Here is an 18740-nt window from a genome sequence, read left to right as displayed (position 1 = left end):
GGCAGTGTGTACAAAGGCCAGGGACTTAATCAATCGAGGGAGAGAAGCCAGATAGGAAGCCCCGCAGCGGGAAGGGCACCCGGAGGAAGGGAAATCCTCCTCGTCGTCCGTGCCAGCAGGCGGGCATCCCGGGGCGTCACCTTGCGGAGGAAAAAAAGGAGCCTGAACGGCGAGTGCAGTGCCACTGGGGAGATCGTGCACGCTGTACGGTGCGAGGCGGCCGATGCGGAGGGTGTCTGGAAAAAAAACCCACCTTGCACGGAGAGGGCGAGGTGACTGGCCTCCGGAGGACGCCACGGCTCCCCTGCCTCGTGACCCACCGCTCCCGGGGCGACACACAGAGTCGCTGCTGGGGAGAGGGGCCAGGGCGGTGGGGGGCCTATGCGGCGCCTCCGTCTGGCTTAGACCCGGCCTCCCGATCGGAGGGCATCCGTTGTAAAAACCACCCCTTGCGCGGGGAGGGCCGTAGGTGACTGGCCTTCGGAGGACGCCATGGCCGCCCTGCCTCGTGACCCACCGCTCCCGGGGCGACACACAGAGTCGCTGCTGGGGAGAGGGGCCAGGGCGGTGGGGGGCCTATGCGGGGCCTCCGTCTGGCTTAGACCTGCCTCCGCCGCGGGGGGTCCTCGACCCACCGGCGGACGGGCGCGAGGAGTGGGAGAGGGGGGCTGGCCGTCGGGGTCCACCGCGGCTCAGGCGCAGAGCCCGCCAGCGACGCGGAGGTCGCGCGGGGGGCGCAGTTGGCCTGGCCGTGTCGGCGTCGCCCTCCGGCGTAGTCCCTCGTCCCGGGCCCTTGCCCGTAACCTCAAAGGAAGCCAACCGAGCGGCGTCTCCCCCCAAAGCCATGCCTCCGCTGTTGAGAACAGAAGAAGCCCGGGGAGTCACCTTGCGGAGAAAAAAAAAAAAAAAAAAAGGAGCCTGAACGGCGAGTGCAGTGCCGCTGGGGAGATCGTGCACGCTGTACGGTGCGAGGCGGCCGATGCGGAGGGTGTCTGGAAAAAAACCCACCTTGCACGGAGAGGGCGAGGTGACTGGCCTCCGGAGGACGCCACGGCTCCCCTGCCTCGTGACCCACCGCTCCCGGGGCGACACACAGAGTCGCTGCTGGGGAGAGGGGCCAGGGCGGTGGGGGGCCTATGCGGCGCCACCATCTGGCTTAGACCCGGCCTCCCGATCGGAGGGCATCTGTTGTAAAAACCACCCCTTGCACGGGGAGGGCCGTAGGTGACTGGCCTTCGGAGGACGCCACGGCCGCCCTGCCTCGTGACCCACCGCTCCCGGGGCGACACACAGAGTCGCTGCTGGGGAGAGGGGCCAGGGCGGTGGGGGGCCTATGCGGGGCCTCCGTCTGGCTTAGACCTGCCTCCGCCGCGGGGGGTCCTCGACCCACCGGCGGACGGGCGCGAGGAGTGGGAGAGGGGGGCTGGCCGTCGGGGTCCACCGCGGCTCAGGCGCAGAGCCCGCCAGCGACGCGGAGGTCGCACGGGGGGCGCAGTTGGCCTGGCCGTGTCGGCGTCGCCCTATGGCGTAGTCCCTCGTCCCGGGCTCTTGCCCGTAACCTCAAAGGAGCCCCAACCGAGCGGCGTCTCCCCCCCAAAGCCGTGCCTCCGCTGTTGAGAACAGAAGAAGCCCGGGGCGGCAGTTCGCCGGGTACTCCCCTTCGCCAAAACTCTTTTTGCCCCACTCGTCTCTCCCTTTTCCATCCTCCCTTCTCGCTCTGGGGCGTCCGCTTGGTCTCTCTCTCTCTCTCTCGCTCTCTCCCTCTCGCGCTCCCTTCCGAGCCGCCTCGGAGGACGTCGGACGAGCGGGGAAGGCGACGGCGTTCGGCCGGGCACACCACGCGGTGAGAACCCACTCCGCCTGCCTCCCCACGCGTCTGTCGTCCCCCCACTATCGTAGGGGCTCGGGAAAAGACTGGAGAACGCGGAGTTCGGCGGTGGCGTGGAAGCGCCACCCACCGCCGCCGCTCTCGCCGATGCCCACCGCGGAGGCCGCCCATCGGACGCTGGGTGGGGGTCGGCACGGGCCTCCGCGGGCGAGCTGCGCATCTGGAAGTCAAAGGGCCGCCCTCGGAGAAGATCGTTGTGCTACCCCGCGCAGGGAGCGATTCGGACGACGGGCCCCCACGCCGAGGTGGGTGGGCGCCCCGCCATTCGCCCGCGCGGGTCGTCGGACCCCTGCCGTACCACAGTTCGGGTCAAACTCCCCCTCTGCACGGCAGCCACCGTCCTGCGAACAGGAGGCGACTGCCGGCGTGCACGCCCAAGGATGCGTGCCTGAATCCCGGGGGGGTAAAAGAGGAAGGAGACCGCCCGCCTTAGACCGACGCGGGCTCCAAAGCCCGGGCCGAGCGAGCGGCACCACCTCCCCACCCGGGAGCGCTGAGCCAAATCGATCGGAGGAAGAGCCGGTGGGGGGCATGGGTGAGAAACCCCACCCGCTGCCATCCTTCCCCTCGGGGAGACGGGGAAGAAACATGCCCGATAGTCCTGGAGGTACCTCTCCGACACGCTACGGGCGCCCTTCGAGACGGAATCCGGGTCACAGTGCGATTCTCTCATAGGTCTCCCCGGTGGCGTGGAAGCGGGAGACATCCGACGCAGAGAAACGCCAAGCCTGCTCTGAGGGGACCGAATCAGGGGGTGCAATCCGCCCTCCTGGAGCCCTCCTCGGGACGAAGACTCCAGATCTGCCTCCCTTCTGACATCCGTCACCCTCGGAGAACCAGAACACGCTTGGGGAGGGTCCGTTCAGGCTCAGGCGACCCGGGAAACGCGTCTCTGACTTGGGGCAGACGACCGGCAAGAGTCCCCCTGGAGCCGCGGAAGCCTGGTGTCGACGCGAGGGCGGACTTCCATGCAAACAGGGGGGTACTCGCCAAACCGCCTACCCGACTTGAGGAACCACGAAAACATCGGAAATCAGTCGGGCCCGAGAGGTACCCCTCTCTCCTATATCCTGCAGCTGGTGTGCAAAAGTGGGTATTTGCATGGCGAAACACCGACCCCCACTTTAAGGGAGCGAAGCCGAAAAGTGTCCGACTTCCTGGAGCTGTGCGGCGGATCCGGCGGCCAGAAATTCCTCATTCCGGTTCTATTTTTTTTTTTTTCGATTTTGCGAAATTTGGCGGCCAGGCGGCGTAGCTGGGGCCTGGACTAGCCCGAAACACCTGGAGCCGGCGAGCGGAACGAATTTCCCAACGTTCTGCGGCTCCCGGAAGCCAAAAACGCATCGCCGAAAAATTTCAAAGTCCCAAGGACTCGTTCTTGAAAATCGATCCGGGGGCCATGGAAGTGTCCTCGGTACAGCTTCAGAGCTTTCCCCCCGCCTGGAAGTCTGAAAGTTCTATGTTTGTTCTAAGTGGAAAATCGCGTTTTTTTCAGTGTTCCACCCATCAGACCCAAACTTTGCCCACGCTTAGGTCTCTGTCTCGGGGTGCTTTACAACATATTGACGCCCCTTTAGGGTGGAAGTAGGGGAAAGGGGTCATTTTTCACAAAATCGGAAATTTCTCAAAATATTTCTAAGTGTCAAGGACACTTTTGGAAAATCTTCCCCAGGCTCCTGGAAGCCTCCTCGGTACGCCTCCTGCGGTTTCTCCCTGCCTGGAAGTCTGACACTTGTCTGAAATTTTTAGAGTATGAAAATGCGGTTTTTCACCCAAAATTCGACTTTGCGCCCATGACCCGCAAACTTCACCCACAGTTAGGTCACTGCCTTGGGGTACCTCACATCATATTGACGCCCCCCTGGCGTGGAAGTAGGGGAAACGTGTCAATTTTTACAAAATCGTGATTTTTTCAAAATATTTCTAAGTGTCAAGGACACTTTTGGATAATCTTCCCCAGGCTCCTGGAAGCCTCCTCGGTACGCCTCCTGCGGTTTCTCCCTGCCTGGAAGTCTGACACTTGTCTGAAATTTTTAGAGTATGAAAATGCGGTTTTTCACCCAAAATTCGACTTTGCGCCCATGACTCGCAAACTTCACCCACATTTGGGCGACTGTCCTGGGGTACCTCACAACATATTGACGCCCCCCTGGCGTGGAAGTAGGGGAAACGTGTCAATTTTCACAAAATCGTGATTTTTTCAAAATATTTCTAAGTGTCAAGGACACTTTTGGATAATCTTCCCCAGGCTCCTGGAAGCCTCCTCGGTACGCCTCCTGCGGTTTCTCCCTGCCTGGAAGTCTGACACTTGTCTGAAATTTTTAGAGTATGAAAATGCGGTTTTTCACCCAAAATTCGACTTTGCGCCCATGACTCGCAAACTTCACCCACATTTGGGCGACTGTCCTGGGGTACCTCACAACATATTGACGCCCCCCTGGCGTGGAAGTAGGGGAAACAGAAATATTTCTAAGTGTCAAGGACACTTTTGGATAATCTTCCCCAGGCTCCTGGAAGCCTCCTCGGTACGCCTCCTGCGGTTTCTCCCTGCCTGGAAGTCTGACACTTGTCTGAAATTTTTAGAGTATGAAAATGCGGTTTTTCACCCAAAATTCGACTTTGCGCCCATGACTCGCAAACTTCACCCACATTTGGGCGACTGTCCTGGGGTACCTCACAACATATTGACGCCCCCCTGGCGTGGAAGTAGGGGAAACGTGTCAATTTTCACAAAATCATGATTTTTTTCAAAATATTTCTAAGTGTCAAGGACACTTTTGGAAAATCTTCCCCAGGCTCCTGGAAGCCTCCTCGGTACGCCTCCTGCGGTTTCTCCCTGCCTGGAAGTCTGACACTTGTCTGAAATTTTTAGAGTATGAAAACGCGGTTTTTCACCCAAAATTCGACTTTGCGCCCATGACTCGCAAACTTCACCCACATTTGGGCGACTGTCCTGGGGTACCTCACAACATATTGACGCCCCCCTGGCGTGGAAGTAGGGGAAAGGTGTCAATTTTCACAAAATCGTGATTTTTTCAAAATATTTCTAAGTGTCAAGGACACTTTTGGATAATCTTCCCCAGGCTCCTGGAAGCCTCCTCGGTACGCCTCCTGCGGTTTCCCCCTGCCTGGAAGTCTGACACTTGTCTGAAATTTTTAGCGCATGAAAACGCGGTTTTTCACCCAAAATTCGACTTTGCGCCCGTGACTCGCAAACTTCACCCACATTTAGGCGACTGTCCTGGGGTACCTCACAACATATTGACGCCCCCCTGGCGTGGAAGTAGGGGAAACGTGTCAATTTTCACAAAATCGTGATTTTTTTCAAAATATTTCTAAGTGTCAAGGACACTTTTGGAAAATCTTCCCCAGGCTCCTGGAAGCCTCCTCGGTACGCCTCCTGCGGTTTCCCCCTGCCTGGAAGTCTGACACTTGTCTGAAATTTTTAGAGTATGAAAATGCGGTTTTTCACCCAAAATTCGACTTTGCGCCCATGACCCGCAAACTTCACCCACATTTAGGTCACTGCCTTGGGGTACCTCACATCATATTGACGCCCCCCTGGCGTGGAAGTAGGGGAAACGTGTCAATTTTCACAAAATCGTGATTTTTTCAAAATATTTCTAAGTGTCAAGGACACTTTTGGATAATCTTCCCCAGGCTCCTGGAAGCCTCCTCGGTACGCCTCCTGCGGTTTCCCCCTGCCTGGAAGTCTGACACTTGTCTGAAATTTTTAGCGCATGAAAACGCGGTTTTTCACCCAAAATTCGACTTTGCGCCCGTGACTCGCAAACTTCACCCACATTTAGGCGACTGTCCTGGGGTACCTCACAACATATTGACGCCCCCCTGGCGTGGAAGTAGGGGAAACGTGTCAATTTTCACAAAATCGTGATTTTTTTCAAAATATTTCTAAGTGTCAAGGACACTTTTGGATAATCTTCCCCAGGCTCCTGGAAGCCTCCTCGGTACGCCTCCTGCGGTTTCTCCCTGCCTGGAAGTCTGACACTTGTCTGAAATTTTTAGAGTATGAAAACGCGGTTTTTCACCCAAAATTCGACTTTGCGCCCATGACCCGCAAACTTCACCCACATTTGGGCGACTGTCCTGGGGTACCTCACAACATATTGACGCCCCCCTGGCGTGGAAGTAGGGGAAACGTGTCAATTTTCACAAAATCGTGATTTTCTGAAAATATTTCTAAGTGTCAAGGACACTTTTGGAAAATCTTCCCCAGGCTCCTGGAAGCCTCCTCGGTACGCCTCCTGCGGTTTCTCCCTGCCTGGAAGTCTGACACTTGTCTGAAATTTTTAGAGTATGAAAACGCGGTTTTTCACCCAAAATTCGACTTTGCGCCCATGACCCGCAAACTTCACCCACATTTAGGCGACTGTCCTGGGGTACCTCACAACATATTGACGCCCCCCTGGCGTGGAAGTAGGGGAAACGTGTCAATTTTCACAAAATCGTGATTTTCTGAAAATATTTCTAAGTGTCAAGGACACTTTTGGAAAATCTTCCCCAGGCTCCTGGAAGCCTCCTCGGTACGCCTCCTGCGGTTTCTCCCTGCCTGGAAGTCTGACACTTGTCTGAAATTTTTAGAGTATGAAAACGCGGTTTTTCACCCAAAATTCGACTTTGCGCCCGTGACTCGCAAACTTCACCCACATTTAGGCGACTGTCCTGGGGTACCTCACAACATATTGACGCCCCCCTGGCGTGGAAGTAGGGGAAACGTGTCAATTTTCACAAAATCGTGATTTTTTTCAAAATATTTCTAAGTGTCAAGGACACTTTTGTAAAATCTTCCCCAGGCTCCTGGAAGCCTCCTCGGTACGCCTCCTGCGGTTTTCCCCCGCCTGGAAGTCTGACATTTTTTACAGTGCGAAAATACGGTTTTTCGCTCAAAATTAAACTTTCCGCCCATGGAACGCACACTGTGCCCCCACCTTGGAGAGTCGCTATGGCGTACTCAGGGTGACTATTAAGCCCACAGACAACCTCCACAGGCCGACTATTAAGCCCCCTCCGTCTTCCGCAGGGCCGACTATTAAGCCCTCCACCGACTTCTGCAGGGCCGACTATTAAGCCCCCCTCCGACTATTAAGCCCTCCCTCTCGGAGTCCACTCAGCCAGCGACTGAAACGCGGCGAGCAGGGCGTGCGCACCCCGGCCGCGCCCAAAGTGCTTCGCCGCGGTCATGGCTGTCGCCACCGAAAACGGCAAATGTTTGTTTCGGCCAAGCTGCAAGGATACATCTCGGAACACAAAAACCAAACCGGTGGGGACATCCTACAGAGAAACACCGAGCCTGCTCTAGGGGACAGGGACAGAAGGCCGTTCGCCTTCCGAGAGCCCTCACCTGGGTGAGGACCCAAGATGTGCCCTTCTGACAGTGGTTACCTCCAGAGAACCAGGACCCCCGTGGGAAGGGTCCTGCCAAGCTCGGGTCGCCCAGATTCGCCTCTCTCACTCGGGTCACGCGCCCAGCCAACGTCCGCAGAAGACTTCCGAAAAACACCGAGCCTGCTCTGGGGGGACAAAGACAGAAGGGCGTCCGCCTTCCGAGAGCCCTCACCTGGGTGAGGACCCAAGATGTGCCCTTCTGACAGTGATTACCTCCAGAGAACCAGGACCCCCGTGGGAAGGGTCCTGCCAAGCTCGGGTCGCCCAGATTCGCCTCTCTCACTCGGGTCACGCGCCCAGCCAACGTCCGCAGAAGACTTCCGATAAACACCGAGCCTGCTCTGGGGGGACAAAGACAGAAGGGCGTCCGCCTTCCAAGAGCCCTCACCTGGGTGAGGACCCAAGATGTGCCCTTCTGACAGTGATTACCTCCAGAGAACCAGGACCCCCATGGGAAGGGTCCTGCCAAGCTCGGGTCGCCCAGATTCGCCTCTCTCACTCGGGTCACGCGCCCAGCCAACATCCGCAGAAGACTTCCGATAAACACCGAGCCTGCTCTGGGGGGACAAAGACAGAAGGGCGTCCGCCTTCCGAGAGCCCTCACCTGGGTGAGGACCCAAGATGTGCCCTTCTGACAGTGAAAACCTTCAGAGAACCAGGACCCCCGTGGGAAGGGTCCTGCCAAGCTCGGGTCGCCCAGATTCGCCTCTCTCACTCGGGTCACGCACCCAGCCAACGTCCGCAGAAGACTTCCGATAAACACCGAGCCTGCTCTGGGGGGACAAAGACAGAAGGGCGTCCGCCTTCCGAGAGCCCTCACCTGGGTGAGGACCCAAGATGTGCCCTTCTGACAGTGATTACCTCCAGAGAACCAGGACCCCCGTGGGAAGGGTCCTGCCAAGCTCGGGTCACCCAGATTCGCCTCTCTCACTCGGGTCACGCGCCCAGCCAACGTCCGCAGAAGACTTCCGATAAACACCGAGCCTGCTCTGGGGGGACAAAGACAGAAGGGCGTCCGCCTTCCGAGAGCCCTCACCTGGGTGAGGACCCAAGATGTGCCCTTCTGACAGTGATTACCTCCAGAGAACCAGGACCCCCGTGGGAAGGGTCCTGCCAAGCTCGGGTCGCCCAGATTCGCCTCTCTCACTCGGGTCACGCGCCCAGCCAACGTCCGCAGAAGACTTCCGAAAAACACCGAGCCTGCTCTGGGGGGACAAAGACAGAAGGGCGTCCGCCTTCCGAGAGCCCTCACCTGGGTGAGGACCCAAGATGTGCCCTTCTGACAGTGATTACCTCCAGAGAACCAGGACCCCCGTGGGAAGGGTCCTGCCAAGCTCGGGTCGCCCAGATTCGCCTCTCTCACTCGGGTCACGCGCCCAGCCAACGTCCGCAGAAGACTTCCGATAAACACCGAGCCTGCTCTGGGGGGACAAAGACAGAAGGGCGTCCGCCTTCCAAGAGCCCTCACCTGGGTGAGGACCCAAGATGTGCCCTTCTGACAGTGATTACCTCCAGAGAACCAGGACCCCCATGGGAAGGGTCCTGCCAAGCTCGGGTCGCCCAGATTCGCCTCTCTCACTCGGGTCACGCGCCCAGCCAACATCCGCAGAAGACTTCCGATAAACACCGAGCCTGCTCTGGGGGGACAAAGACAGAAGGGCGTCCGCCTTCCGAGAGCCCTCACCTGGGTGAGGACCCAAGATGTGCCCTTCTGACAGTGAAAACCTTCAGAGAACCAGGACCCCCGTGGGAAGGGTCCTGCCAAGCTCGGGTCGCCCAGATTCGCCTCTCTCACTCGGGTCACGCACCCAGCCAACGTCCGCAGAAGACTTCCGATAAACACCGAGCCTGCTCTGGGGGGACAAAGACAGAAGGGCGTCCGCCTTCCGAGAGCCCTCACCTGGGTGAGGACCCAAGATGTGCCCTTCTGACAGTGATTACCTCCAGAGAACCAGGACCCCCGTGGGAAGGGTCCTGCCAAGCTCGGGTCACCCAGATTCGCCTCTCTCACTCGGGTCACGCGCCCAGCCAACGTCCGCAGAAGACTTCCGATAAACACCGAGCCTGCTCTGGGGGGACAAAGACAGAAGGGCGTCCGCCTTCCGAGAGCCCTCACCTGGGTGAGGACCCAAGATGTGCCCTTCTGACAGTGATTACCTCCAGAGAACCAGGACCCCCCGTGGGAAGGGTCCTGCCAAGCTCGGGTCACCCAGATTCGCCTCTCTCACTCGGGTCACGCGCCCAGCCAACGTCCGCAGAAGACTTCCGATAAACACCGAGCCTGCTCTGGGGGGACAAAGACAGAAGGGCGTCCGCCTTCCGAGAGCCCTCACCTGGGTGAGGACTCAAGATGTGCCCTTCTGACAGTGATTACCTCCAGAGAACCAGGACCCCCGTGGGAAGGGTCCTGCCAAGCTCGGGTCGCCCAGATTCGCCTCTCTCACTCGGGTCACGCGCCCAGCCAACGTCCGCAGAAGACTTCCGATAAACACCGAGCCTGCTCTGGGGGGACAAAGACAGAAGGGCGTCCGCCTTCCGAGAGCCCTCACCTGGGTGAGGACTCAAGATGTGCCCTTCTGACAGTGATTACCTCCAGAGAACCAGGACCCCCGTGGGAAGGGTCCTGCCAAGCTCGGGTCGCCCAGATTCGCCTCTCTCACTCGGGTCACGCGCCCAGCCAACGTCCGCAGAAGACTTCCGATAAACACCGAGCCTGCTCTGGGGGGACAAAGACAGAAGGGCGTCCGCCTTCCGAGAGCCCTCACCTGGGTGAGGACCCAAGATGTGCCCTTCTGACAGTGATTACCTCCAGAGAACCAGGACCCCCGTGGGAAGGGTCCTGCCAAGCTCGGGTCGCCCAGATTCGCCTCTCTCACTCGGGTCACGCGCCCAGCCAACGTCCACAGAAGACTTCCGATAAACACCGAGCCTGCTCTGGGGAGACAAAGACAGAAGGGCATTCGCCTTCCGAGAGCCCTCACCTGGGTGAGGACTCAAGATGTGCCCTTCTGACAGTGAAAACCTTCAGAGAACCAGGACCCCCGTGGGAAGGGTCCTGCCAAGCTCGGGTCACCCAGATTCGCCTCTCTCATTCGGGTCACGCGCCCAGCCAATGTCCACAGCGGATTTCCGACAAATTTTCACTGAAAATTCAACTTTGTGCCCATGAACCAGACACTTTACCCACACTTGGGTCTCTATCTTGGGGTACTTTACAACATATTGACGACCCATGAGGTTGAAGTAGGGAAAATGTGAGATTTTTTTTTTTTACAAAATCGGGATTGTCTCAAAATTTTTCTAAATGTCAAGGACCCTGCCTGCAATTCTTCCCCAGGATCCCTGGAAGTGTCCTTGACATAACACCTGAGATTTTTCCCTTTCTGAATGTATGACACAACAGGATTCGAACCCGAGACGCCAGCTCGGCAAGGCCGCAGCGCTAACAAGTGAGCCACCGTGCTTTGACTGGGATCGATGGATCCAGTTAGTACCCAATCCGTTACAGATATGACTGATCGACAGCCGTGTAGGTGCCACCCCCTGGGGCTGAGTCATCCCCCGTGATGCCGTATAGGCGATTATGGCAGGTGGATCCGGTCAGGTGCCACCCCTGGGGCTGAGTCATCCCCCGTGATGCCGTATAGGTGATTACAGCAGGTGGATCAGGTGAGGGATATATCATCAACCCTACGGATGTTTAGCGACCGTGGAGGTGCCACCCCCTGGGCTGACTCAACCCCCGTGGTGACCTATATCAGAGTACGGCAAAACACATCCGGTTAATTTCAATCACCTCAGCTGGCGTCTTTCACCTGCGTGGCTGACTCGCGCGGAGGAAAATCATTTGCCACAGTTCAAGACACAGAGAAACACGGCACTATAATAAACTATTACGAGACGCTCTGTTTGACTGCGGGAAACCCTTCGCAATGGAGCGGTGAGTAGAAGACATTTGTCGGCCACGTAGAGACACATGAATGTACCTTGTAGTGGAGTTGTACACTTGCTGGCAAGGTGACCGGTTTTATTGCTTGTGTCTCCCCCGCAGGCACCCACGGACACCACTTACATGCCCCGTGTGCCACAGGGTAACCAAATATATATCCACACATCTGAGAAGGGTATGCCTGAGGTCACACGGTGATTCGGAGATAAAAACCGCCATAGCCTCCGCAAAGTATCAACTTCGCTGTATCGCCAACAAGGGGACAACAATCCAATTCAGTGAGCTCAAGCCCCTCCAATCCTTGGAGGAGACTGTAGCCTTCTTAGAAGGTCGCGGCTTTTTGATAGCAAACAAGCCTAGGTTTGAGTCACAAATCACACCACTGACCTGTGAAGGGCCCGCTCAGGTACCAACTGACAATCCGGAGCTCCGCCCAGGCTCCATGCCAGAGCTAGATTCAGATGTGATGGATGTGCCTTTCCTTTTACGGCCGGGAGACAGTCTGGAGGGAGACCCGTGCCCCCCGCCAGAGCTAGATTCAGATGAGATGGATGTGCCTTTCCTTTTACGGCCAGTAGACAGTCGGGAGGGAGACCCATGCCCCACGCCAAAGCTAGATTCGGATGAGATGGATGTGCCTTTCCTTTTACGGCCGGTAGACAGTCGGGAGGGAGACCCGTGCCCTGAGCCTGACCACACAGGGAGCATTTCTGACCGCATAGGCAATGAGGAGGTCATGGATGGCAGCAATTTAAGTATCCAGAAAAGGGAATGGAAAGACAAAAACCGCACGGCTACCAAGGCCGCCGGATTGTACAAGCGTCACTCATTGAATCACCCCATGTTAAAGGGGTTCCACTCGTACCTAACAGTTACCCATGGGGTCCCAAACTGTCAACAGGAGGTATCAAACGTAGCACGGTTTCTATTTTTTGTGAACCCAAAATCTGTAACTCTGGAGTACCTCGTAAAACCAAACCAGGTTAATAATTTTTTTCAACAACTTGGAAAACTCCATCTATCGAGCCAGACCTCCCTCAAAATGTTGAAGCATATACGGAGATTTACCATGTATCAGATGAGGGCTACCAAACTGAGACTAGAGAATCCTCAACTTTATAAGGCATGCGAAGTGTTCATGAATTTTACAACAGACCTTCAGAAATCATTGTACAAGGGAGCCTGCCGAGAGTCTGTAAGTAAAAGGTACACCGTTCAAAAGAGCCAATATTCAGCGCATTGTTACCAAACCTTGGATGTTGGTTAATTGCCTTTATTTTTCCCCACAGGTACGATCTATTGATGAAGCCATCAAAGTCACCCAAGGACTGCCAGATTATACTGGAGGAGGCAAGGCCAACATTTCTAGCTAGCATCGAGGCTGTGACAGATGGCGGATCAGAAGTAGATCGCCGGGAAGTGGTACTGTACCTCGAGGCCCTTCTGATTCTAAAACATCTCCAAAGACCAGGTGTTGTTCGTAACATGACGGTAAGTCGTCGGGCCCTGTGGGTCAGCGGTATTTGCTGAACCGGTTCAATATTTTTCCACCTTTTTTTTTCACATCGTAGGTTTCAGAGTGGAATGAGAGGATCCATCACACGTACCAAGGAAGACGCAAGACAATTGTGGGTGTGAAGACTCACAAGTGCTCCACCTCTCAGGTAGCAACTTTTGTACTTTCAGAGGAAGAGGAATCGGTAAGCTTTTCTCAAAGCCAGGGAACCCAGGCAACCCCACTCATTGTGGGGAGCAAAACACTCTCTTGTCCCCATGTAAAACCTTTTGGAGGGGTGCCCCCAGACTGGAGAGTAACATATATATTTTTTTTTTCTTTTTCAGTGGTTCAATGCGTATGCGGAATATGTCAGACCGGTCTTTACCTTTGGCCGAAAGATTATCACAAACTTTTTCGTGACGTGTACCGGGAAGGTCATAAAAAATCCATCCATGAGCCTCAGACGATACCATTCAAGGTAAGGTAGCCACAAGTCAAGTGACCCACAGCCATAAGTAGCAACCGGTACTAACAATGTGCTTTCCTCCGTAGCTACAACCTCCCAAACATCACCAGCCACCTTGTACGGCGGATTTGCGAGACATGGACTTTGTCACAATACACAGATTGCGAAAAGCGCTTGTTTGCACGCTACTTGGCACATACAAACGATGTGGCCGAGAGAGTTTACCGGGAGAAGACCCTGACCGATATGTGCCGTGCCCAAGAGCTAGTGTTCAACGCAGGAAATCATGAGGACGCAAAAATTATGTCGCCAGTAATGGCATCAACCAGTGAATTGGATAACGAGGTGGTAGACCTCACGGAAAGTGATACCGAGTCATCCGAGTCTACTGAGGGGTATAGTCTCAAGAATATTCGGCTCATCCCAATCAGGAGAACAAAGCCCTTGTGAATATGTCAATTTTTATCTGACATTAATAAAATTATTCAAATGTACATTCATCTTTGACTTGCCTCACTTTTCTCCCACTTTGGGGACCCTTTCGGGGTACTCTGCAACATATTGAAGCCCCTCTTGGGTGGGGGGTAAGGGGAAATGTGATTTTTTTTTTTTCTCAGAAAATTGCCCAAAATTTTCCAAGTGTCAAGGACTCTTCCAGAAAAGCTTCCCCAGGCTTCTGGAAGTGTCCTCGGTACACCTCCAGCGGTTTCCCCCTGCCTGGAAGTCTGACACATGTCTGAAATTTTCAAAGTGTGAAAGTATGGTTTTTCACCCAAAATTCAACTTTCCGCCCATGAACCACAGACTTCACCCACACTTAGGTCACTGTCTTGGGGTACACCTCCAGTGCTATGTCACGGTCATCACTGTTGTCACAAAAAATTGACTTTTGTTTAGGCCAAGCAATTTGAGGAAGGCACGGCAGCCAGCAGCCCGTACGGTACAGGGGTTGATCAGACCCCCGTACGTCCGGTTGTGGTCTCCGTGCCCCGAAGGGGTTCCCGCTTCTCGCCTGCACCAGGCACGGCAGCCAGCAGACCGTACGGTCCAGGGGTGGGTCAGACTCCCGTACGTCCGGTTGTGGTCTCCGTGCCCCGAAGGGGTTCCCACTTCTCGCCTGCACCAGGCACGGCAGCCAGCAGACCGTACGGTCCAGGGGTGGATCAGACCCCCGTACGTCCGGTTGTGGTCTCCATGCCCCGAAGGGGTTCCCGCTTCTCGCCTGCACCAGGAACGGCAGCCAGCAGACCGTACGGTCCAGGGGTGGGTCAGACCCCCGTACGTCCGGTTGTGGTCTCCGTGCCCCGAAGGGGTTCTCGCTTCTCGCCTGCGGCAGGCACAGCAGCCAGCAGACCGTACGGTCCAGGGGTGGGTCAGACCCCCGTACGTCCGGTTGTAGTCTCCGTGCCCCGAAGGGGTTCTCGCTTCTCGCCTGCGGCAGGCACAGCAGCCCGTACGGTCCAGGGGTTGATCAGGCCCCTGTACGTCTGCCCGTGGTCTCCGTGAGTCTTTCGCCCCTATACCCAGGGACCACACCTATGGCCATTTAGCTCAGTTGGTTAGAGCGTGGTGCTAATAACACCAAGGTCGTGGGTTCGATCCCCGTACGGGCCAAGCACATCTACAAACGCCCCTATACCCAGATGACCAATTTGCACATCAGGGCCGCTGCGGACCTCCACCAGAGTTTCCTCTGGCTTCGTCCTGCCCAGGCATAGCTCACCATCTTTCGGGTCCTATCGCGCACTCATGCTCCACCTCCCCGACAGAGGCGGGCCGATGGTGCACCCCCCGTGTCAACCCCCCGGAGCGGGCGGCGGGATCCCACCTCGGCCGGAGCGCCCCGGCCTTCACCTTCATTGCGCCACAGGGTTTCACGTCGCAACGGGGGGAGTGACGATGGTAAACCCCATCAGGTGGGCCCAGGGCAGGTGAGTCTGGCCTTGGGGGGACGTAAGGGATAAAGGAGAAGAGACCATCAGGGCACGGAGCCTCAGGCCTCCCTCGTTGTCACCCTTGCGAGGGGACCCCAGCTGCGCCATGGAGGCGATAGATGGAGGGGCAACCCTCAGACAGGCATAGCCCCGGGAGCACCCCGGGGCCGCAAGGTGCGTTCGAAGTGTCGATGATCAATGTGTCCTGCAATTCACACTAATTCTCGCAGCTAGCTGCATTCTTCGACGCGCGCGCCGAGTGATCCACCGTTAAGAGTCGCGCTTTCTGGTTTGGGGACACTCGGAGGCGCCCCCCTTTTCACTCTCGTGTCAGCCGGCCGCAAAAGACTGGGATGCTTTGGAGGGTTGTTTTCAAATCTCGGCCCTGTTGCCCGGGCGCTCGGCCTCCCCGTCCCTCCCTCCAGCGGGGAGGAGAACAAAGGAGGGCTCGAGGCTTCTCAACCTACCGCCCAGACCCACATACCCCGGGGAGGGGTGTGTGAGCGCACAGGAGAATGGTACCCGGGACGGCCTTTCGCGTACGCGGGGGGCTTCTTATTTTTCCTCGGCAGGCAGCGGCAGGGCAACAATCGTCGGCGCGAGGCCGGGCGTCTTTTTCCTGGGCGACGGAGCAAGAGGGGCTCCCCGCACCCTCCCGACGTCGCCCGCCCGCTGTCCTCACGTGCCCTCACCGTCCCCACCCTGCGGAGCGCCCTGGCGAAGCAGAAAGAGACCTACCACCGCCCCCATCACGTTCGGTACCCTTCGGGGATTTGGCGGGCGGCTGGCCTCCTGATCTGCACCTCATCGGTATTTTTCACTCGCCCATTAAAGATCCTTCCACAGGTTCATCTAGGGAAACCTTGTTACGACTTTTACTGTCTCTAGATAGTCAAGTTCGATCGTCTTCTCGGCTCTCCACCATGGGTCTTGGCCGAACCCGGCGGGGCCGATCCAAGGACCTCACTAAACCATCCAATCGGTAGTAGCGACGGGCAGTGTGTACAAAGGCCAGGGACTTAATCAATCGAGGGAGAGAAGCCAGATAGGAAGCCCCGCAGCGGGAAGGGCACCCGGAGGAAGGGAAATCCTCCTCGTCGTCCGTGCCAGCAGGCGGGCATCCCGGGGCGTCACCTTGCGGAGGAAAAAAAGGAGCCTGAACGGCGAGTGCAGTGCCACTGGGGAGATCGTGCACGCTGTACGGTGCGAGGCGGCCGATGCGGAGGGTGTCTGGAAAAAAAACCCACCTTGCACGGAGAGGGCGAGGTGACTGGCCTCCGGAGGACGCCACGGCTCCCCTGCCTCGTGACCCACCGCTCCCGGGGCGACACACAGAGTCGCTGCTGGGGAGAGGGGCCAGGGCGGTGGGGGGCCTATGCGGCGCCTCCGTCTGGCTTAGACCCGGCCTCCCGATCGGAGGGCATCCGTTGTAAAAACCACCCCTTGCGCGGGGAGGGCCGTAGGTGACTGGCCTTCGGAGGACGCCACGGCCGCCCTGCCTCGTGACCCACCGCTCCCGGGGCGACACACAGAGTCGCTGCTGGGGAGAGGGGCCAGGGCGGTGGGGGGCCTATGCGGGGCCTCCGTCTGGCTTAGACCTGCCTCCGCCGCGGGGGGTCCTCGACCCACCGGCGGACGGGCGCGAGGAGTGGGAGAGGGGGGCTGGCCGTCGGGGTCCACCGCGGCTCAGGCGCAGAGCCCGCCAGCGACGCGGAGGTCGCGCGGGGGGCGCAGTTGGCCTGGCCGTGTCGGCGTCGCCCTCCGGCGTAGTCCCTCGTCCCGGGCCCTTGCCCGTAACCTCAAAGAAAGCCAACCGAGCGGCGTCTCCCCCCAAAGCCATGCCTCCGCTGTTGAGAACAGAAGAAGCCCGGGGAGTCACCTTGCGGAGAAAAAAAAAAAAAAAAAAAGGAGCCTGAACGGCGAGTGCAGTGCCGCTGGGGAGATCGTGCACGCTGTACGGTGCGAGGCGGCCGATGCGGAGGGTGTCTGGAAAAAAACCCACCTTGCACGGAGAGGGCGAGGTGACTGGCCTCCGGAGGACGCCACGGCTCCCCTGCCTCGTGACCCACCGCTCCCGGGGCGACACACAGAGTCGCTGCTGGGGAGAGGGGCCAGGGCGGTGGGGGGCCTATGCGGCGCCACCATCTGGCTTAGACCCGGCCTCCCGATCGGAGGGCATCTGTTGTAAAAACCACCCCTTGCACGGGGAGGGCCGTAGGTGACTGGCCTTCGGAGGACGCCACGGCCGCCCTGCCTCGTGACCCACCGCTCCCGGGGCGACACACAGAGTCGCTGCTGGGGAGAGGGGCCAGGGCGGTGGGGGGCCTATGCGGGGCCTCCGTCTGGCTTAGACCTGCCTCCGCCGCGGGGGGTCCTCGACCCACCGGCGGACGGGCGCGAGGAGTGGGAGAGGGGGGCTGGCCGTCGGGGTCCACCGCGGCTCAGGCGCAGAGCCCGCCAGCGATGCGGAGGTCGCACGGGGGGCGCAGTTGGCCTGGCAGTGTCGGCGTCGCCCTATGGCGTAGTCCCTCGTCCCGGGCTCTTGCCCGTAACCTCAAAGGAGCCCCAACCGAGCGGCGTCTCCCCCCCAAAGCCGTGCCTCCGCTGTTGAGAACAGAAGAAGCCCGGGGCGGCAGTTCGCCGGGTACTCCCCTTCGTCAAAACTCTTTTTGCCCCACTCGTCTCTCCCTTTTCCATCCTCCCTTCTCGCTCTGGGGCGTCCGCTTGGTCTCTCTCTCTCTCTCTCTCTCTCGCTCTCTCCCTCTCGCGCTCCCTTCCGAGCCGCCTCGGAGGACGTCGGACGAGCGGGGAAGGCGACGGCGTTCGGCCGGGCACACCACGCGGTGAGAACCCACTCCGCCTGCCTCCCCACGCGTCTGTCGTCCCCCCACTATCGTAGGGGCTCGGGAAAAGACTGGAGAACGCGGAGTTCGGCGGTGGCGTGGAAGCGCCACCCACCGCCGCCGCTCTCGCCGATGCCCACCGCGGAGGCCGCCCATCGGACGCTGGGTGGGGGTCGGCACGGGCCTCCGCGGGCGAGCTGCGCATCTGGAAGTCAAAGGGCCGCCCTCGGAGAAGATCGTTGTGCTACCCCGTGCAGGGAGCGATTCGGACGACGGGCCCCCACGCCGAGGTGGGTGGGCGCCCCGCCATTCGCCCGCGCGGGTCGTCGGACCCCTGCCGTACCACAGTTCGGGTCAAACTCCCCCTCTGCACGGCAGCCATTGTCCTGCGAACGGGAGGCGACTGCCGGCGTGCACGCCCAAGGATGCGTGCCTGAATCCCGGGGGGGTAAAAGAGGAAGGAGACCGCCCGCCTTAGACCGACGCGGGCTCCAAAGCCCGGGCCGAGCGAGCGGCACCACCTCCCCACCCGGGAGCGCTGAGCCAAATCGATCGGAGGAAGAGCCGGTGGGGGGCATGGGTGAGAAACCCCACCCGCTGCCATCCTTCCCCTCGGGGAGATGGGGAAGAAACATGCCCGATAGTCCTGGAGGTACCTCTCCGACACGCTACGGGCGCCCTTCGAGACGGAATCCGGGTCACAGTGCGATTCTCTCATAGGTCTCCCTGGTGGCGTGGAAGCGGGAGACATCCGAC

General features: G+C 58.5%; 1 non-coding gene across 1 annotated transcript; it reads right to left on the bottom strand.

Moving 5' to 3' along the window:
* Nucleotides 1–15269: 15269 nt before the first annotated feature.
* LOC138673638 (5.8S ribosomal RNA) lies at nt 15270–15420 on the bottom strand. Its single transcript, XR_011320259.1, has one exon. It is a non-coding gene; the product is annotated as a 5.8S ribosomal RNA (ribosomal RNA).
* Nucleotides 15421–18740: the final 3320 nt, after the last annotated feature.

This window comes from Ranitomeya imitator, chromosome 3 (assembly GCF_032444005.1).
Source record: "Ranitomeya imitator isolate aRanImi1 chromosome 3, aRanImi1.pri, whole genome shotgun sequence".
In the NCBI taxonomy this organism is placed as follows: Eukaryota; Metazoa; Chordata; class Amphibia; order Anura; family Dendrobatidae; genus Ranitomeya; species Ranitomeya imitator.
Note: the sequence above shows the minus strand (reverse complement) of the source record. Positions and strands in the feature narration are given on the sequence as shown.